This window comes from Dipteris shenzhenensis, chromosome 28 (genome assembly GCF_047967505.1).
Source record: "Dipteris shenzhenensis isolate YYH24624 ecotype China chromosome 28, Dip_SZ_1.0, whole genome shotgun sequence".
Taxonomy (NCBI): domain Eukaryota; kingdom Viridiplantae; phylum Streptophyta; class Polypodiopsida; order Gleicheniales; family Dipteridaceae; genus Dipteris; species Dipteris shenzhenensis.
The window spans coordinates 16183164-16189163 of NC_141623.1; positions in this window are offsets into that span (position 1 = coordinate 16183164).

Consider the following 6000-nt stretch of genomic DNA (forward strand, 5'->3'; position numbering starts at 1 on the left):
TCCAAAGGTGAAATAGAAGGCTTAAAAGCTTTTATTGCATACAAAGAGGAAATGCTCCGGAGATTTTCTGATTGGAAGCCCTCTTGGAAGGAACACACTACTGTTGTAATTAGCAAGACCTACCAATTGATAAAGGAGGCACTAGCATTGAAGATAGGGGCGGAAAGTGTACCTATTGCTACTGTATGGCGAGTAGGAAAAGATGACGCCTTGCAAAAATGCGAGAAGATGATATTAAGGCAGAACGGCCTTTATTTTGGCCAAATGTTGGTAATGACTTGCGTCCAGCATGTGGTCTCTTTGAAAATGAGTTTGAATCATTGCTCCCACGTCCATATTGTGGACCCAAGAAGAGAGAGTTTATGCCACAAATAGACGTAGATGTCCATTGTTTTGTTGCAGTTCGACCATCGGATGATGAACATGAGAACGTGAAGTTTTGGGTTGCGAAAGTAGTTGACGTGAGCATGGATGACCGGGGGAGAGCTACAACATTTACAGTGGTATGGTATGAGCCAAGGGGTAGGAATGAGAACCAAGATAACAGTACATTGTATAGTAGTTGTTTGAAAAAGGAATGGGTCCCAAACCATGAAGCAATTTCAAGACTTTCCACAGAGACAGTCATAGTATCCTGGAAATCAAGGTCAAAGAAAACAAAGAAGCACATGGGGTATGATGTAGAAGACAAAATAAAATTACCGCAACCAATTATTACGCACATTACAGAGTTCACAAAGATGCTCGCCCGGGAGGAAGTAGAAGGAGATAGCGCAAATGAAGAATGCCCATGATAACACCATTCAAATATCGAGAAAGAGTGAAGGTGGTGGTGGTTATCAGATGAGAGTGAATGAAGATGGCACCCAAGCGACAAGTGACGACAGAAAGGACATTCTGAACAAGCAAATGTTTGGATCGCTCATTTCTGTGATCATGATAGAAAAGGACATTCAAACAAGCAAATGTTTGGATCGCCCATTTGTACTAAACTCATTGTAAAGGAAAAATTAAATTATTGAAAAGGCCATAGGAGATCCTTTGTACAAAGACTCATCCAGAGCAATATTTGTTGTAAAACTTATGACATGATAATGTAAAATTGCAAGCATAGCTATTGCTATTTTTTGGAGTACAAAAGAGGCTTCCATCATGTCTCATGTGTATATAAACCTTTTAATTTCTTGAATATTCAAGAGTGTTATAGTTTTCTGCATTGAAAGTAAAAAGAGTCTTACAAGTCTCTTATGTATACATTTTTAAAATGTTGTGAATCCTCAATAGCATGGTTTTTCATGGATTTAAACTAATAACTCGGATTTTTTATTTTAAGAATATGATTCTTATAAACAAGAAATACAAATTTAGGATTTAATAGTAGTTTTTGCATTATTTGTACAACATTGTAGAGAGATATTTTGAAATGTCTTATGTGAAAATGATAGTGCCAGAAAGTAAACTTTTGATTCTCGAATGACAGTTTCATAAAGTAAACTTTTCAATTGGGAAGGATTTTAAGGAATAGTCCAAAAGTAGACATATGAGTCCAAAATTAATGAAATAAGTGTTACTTGTGGTTTTCACTGGGAGATGAACATGGTTGAGCATACCAAAAGGTGCATTAAGCCACAATTTCAGGAGGAGCATAAGGTTCTATGTAGGAAATGGAGGGAGGCAATGACAGTTGCCTTTGCATACCAATGCAAGAGAACATTGACCTTGTATTGGTCTCCATTGCATGTGAAAGAGGGTGAGTTGCCAGCACTCCACACATGGTTGGCTTGGTGGGATGTTAGAGTCAACCAATGGGGGGGAATGTTTTTGCAGCAAGAGAAAAATTTTGGGTTTGTTCCTACAGTAAATCTTTTGGAGACAAAACACTCTAGCATGAGAGCAGCACATGGGTATGCAAGACACATAACATTGTATGAAGCTTGTGCTGTAGATCTTGCAATGAGTGTCCTTCAGAGTGCTCACTATAATGCCTTTTTGAATGGAAAACACTTGAGTACAGGTCCGAATTTGGATGTTCTACGACAAAGAATACTTGATGGTGGTGGATCTAGTAAAGGAGACAGAAATAGGCTTGTTGATTTGTCACACACTGTGATTGAAGAGGCTAGGTTACACTCTCCAGAGATGGATATCCCTTCTCCTCCTCCCTCCTCCTCCTCCTCCTCCCTCCTCCTCCCTTCTTCTCTCTCTCCTTGCCCCCCATGATCTAACATCTTCTTCCTCTCCCACTCCTATGCTTCCCCTAAACCCTTAGTTCCTCAACCCTTAACCTCCATGAACTACAAGGGAGATGAGTTCTCCACCATGTAATCTACCCTGAACCTTGGATCCTCCTAACCTATGAACCTCTTCTAAACTTTGGAACCTCTTTGCCCACTCCTGATTGGTTGAGAGCCTATTTTCTCTCTCTTCTAAAAGGCCCCAAAATGAGCTCCCTTTTATTGATCTAGTTTATGTCAGCATAGAGGATCAGGTAGCTAACATATTCATGAAGGCATTGGGTGTAGAGAGGCTGCGCAAGGTTGGAGGAGAGTTGTGAGGCCTGCTCCTATCTCCTTTGTAAGATCATGTAGGCGACTTGCGGTGGTTGTGCCATGGCTTCAAAGAGGTTCATCTCCATGACGTCGATTCGTGACAACTATTCTACTGTCATATGACTATAGCCTCCCATTGCCCTATACTAGGGTGCATTGCAAAATTGTATGGCCTCTACTAGGCCTACTGCCCATGGCATGGAAGAGGTGCCTGTGGTGGTGAAGGATTGTGTCTCCTGAGGGGTGGTGGAGACTGAGACGAAGGGTGTAGTGGGGGTTGTCAGCATAGTTTTGACTCCTGTATGGAAACCGATTTCGATGGTGTCATCGCCCTGGAGGTCTTCAATGACAATAGGCCCTCCTTGCACCTGTTTGCCATTATCTTAAGGAGCTAGCCGCTACATGCATAGTTGTCGTTGCATGAATTCATGCAACTAGCTTTCCTCATATTGGTTGAGTGGCTAACTTGGCTTCGGTTGCACTTGGGTGATCGGAGTGGCACTTAGCATTGTCCTCACTCTCTTGGGCCTAGTTTCTATCTCTTCTTGCTCAGTCTTACGAGACCGATGGTGGATTTCTTGGCAAGTCTGAAACCGATGGGCAAATGCTGACCTTTGAGGTAATAAAGGACCGGCATGTACAACATTGGATTACCGATGACGTCCCTGTGGGTGCTGAGCAAGTACCGCGCATGCACATCAAAGCACTCATGGACCCAAGAGCAAGCCATAATTTCATCTCTCGAGAGGTATGGGAAAAGATACAGGTACACCTAACCCTCACTATTGCCTCAATAAGAGCTATAAATGGCCAACTTTTGCAAACCTTGGGTTATGTAAATCTAAGTCTAATGGTTGTTCGCCAAGCTATGTATATATGCTTTTATGTTCTCCCTATAGAAGCCACCGAAGAATAGATTATTCTAGGAAGAACCTGGTGTTACGCCGTCAACTGCCAAGTCGACTAGCATGCCCAAATTGCTTCGCTTACCAATGGTGGTCAAACGGTAGTAGTCCCACTGTGCAGACCAAGCCTCGCCTCTTCGGCCCTGACCTTGCCGATTCATGACAATGAAGCGATGTAGCAAAGATGATAAGACAACCCAGCTTCCATCAGCACACCACCCTAGGGCCCAGCTCAAAAGGAGCACAAAGCCTGCCACCATGGTAAACCAGTGCACAACCCATGCCACCATCCTCCGCTCAAGAAATTCAGGAGCTGCAAGTACAAGATGCTATCCTCACTGCCCAATGTCACTTCGATCAGATTTGACACCCAGAGAATGGTAATGCAGTAGTAGTAGCTCCAGCCACCTTGAGATCGCTTTCCCCACGCACAGGCATAACTCAAAGGAAGCCGTGTCGAACGCTCACACCTCATCAACCACCACGCATCACCAACAGCTCTGGCGGCCAAGGCAACAAAGTCACCTGGATCTAAAAGAAGGCATTGCAAACCCCAAAGGAGACAAAGGTAGCACCACAAGAACCCGTGTCCTCACAAGATACAGCACCACAAGAACCTACCAATGATCCAGACAAAATAGGCCAACCTTAAGGTACTGAATACGCAATGGTGCCACGGGCAGTTTGACTCAATGCAAGCATCACCACCATTAGTTGAGGGACCCCACAGGAACCGAATTCCACCCTACAGGGAGTTACACAAGAACCTTGCCTTGGGGCTAGACACTCGACGTCGGAGCCCACCATAGCAACAAAGCCTGACACAAAGGTGCCTCTGGCCTCTAAGGTAAAGAACAAGCTGGACACATACTCTACATGGCTCCTTATTACTTGTTATGCTGTCGTACAGCATCCACCTCCACCTTTATTCATCATAATTATCACATCTAGGTCTAGGTGAGTCAGTATGGTAGGCGTCTCACCTAACGCACCAGTAGCATAGTAGTCTCTACCAAACACACCACACGTGCACACCGCACGTGCACACAAGGTCAATAGTAGGTGACTAGAGTATGCTCTTGCATTTTTCATAAGTGCTCATGTTCTTGCATGTTGACCTCATTGTCACGTCGCACAACACAAGTGCACTCCGCTCCACCCACATTTCCCCCACCCCACTCCCCCTTCCTTCTCCTTTTTTATTTTTACACAGTCACTACCCCACTGACTGTTGCTGAAGCATTCACCACTGATCGTTGTTGAAGCATTCACCACCAACTGTCGCCGAATCATTCGTCATTGACCATCGGGATCACAATCCCTGCCAAGTTGCCATCCAACACAACACTGCCCCGTCACCATTTGGGTACCACGCCGACTAGGCCTAATAGACTTCACACCGACTATTGCAATAATTTCGGCACCGATCATCGTTGGTCATTTGTCTACACTTTCGGATCTTAGCATTACGGATTCTGGCTTCCTCGATGGCCTGGTGCTTCATCCTGGCCACCTCTGCCTTGAACTCTTTTTCTCTATGCATGGCTTGAAGGGTAGGGATAGTGAGTGGTCTATAGTATCTTTTCAATTTGCTTCCATTTAGGTAGCCATCTATTTCCATCCCATCAAGCCGATGTGAAGAATACTAAGCTGTGGCATGAGAGGTTTGGTCATCTAAACCTTAGTTCTTTAAAGGAGATGCATAAAAGTGGAATGATTATAGACCTACCAAAAATTAGAGATCTGCCCGATGTATGTGAAGCTTTCATGATGTGGTGGGAGAATCGGTATGCACCTTCATGCTAGATTCTCACTGGTGATGGTGATGCAATCGCAATCATCTGATCACGTAGATTCTTCACCCTGGTGATGAACTTCTCTGCCGCTTCAAACTTAGACAACTTCTCGTTCGCGAGTTGAGCGTCTGTGGCCATCACCAGATTTTGAATCCGCGTTTGTGGCCATCACCAGTATTTTGTGTGTATATATAACCAAGAGGCCCACCCCATTTAAGTGGGCAAAAATGTTGCAAAGAATCTAGCATCTCATTGAGTCTACCTGAGTGCACTTTTTGTGTGAATCTTGCAACTCTCCATGACCATTGACCATACTATATCTCAAGAAAGGAATTGTGGCAAAGCATGATTGCAAGCACATCTATAGCCGACGATTACAATTCCAAATAAAACATAACTCCAAAACATTTAGTTCACAAGACATTAATTGATTGAACGTTGCACAAGGAAATTGAAAGCCAAAAAAATAAAAGGAGTGTATATTAATTCATAGCTCAAAAAGTGCTTGTATCTACATATAGCACAGAGCCAAGCCACGTCATGTGGCTTCAAGTATAAAAAATAAGAGGATTGTATAAACAAGAGAGGCACGACGAAGCCAAGCCAGTGGCTTCAAGTACAAAAAATAGTAGCAGTACTTCTATAACTAATCTAAGTTCTCCGCGTCCTCGCTCCCTTCTTCGCCTTCTTCTTCCTCATCTTGTCCCTCCTGATCAGCCGTCACAAGGTCCTATAAACGAGAAACAACAT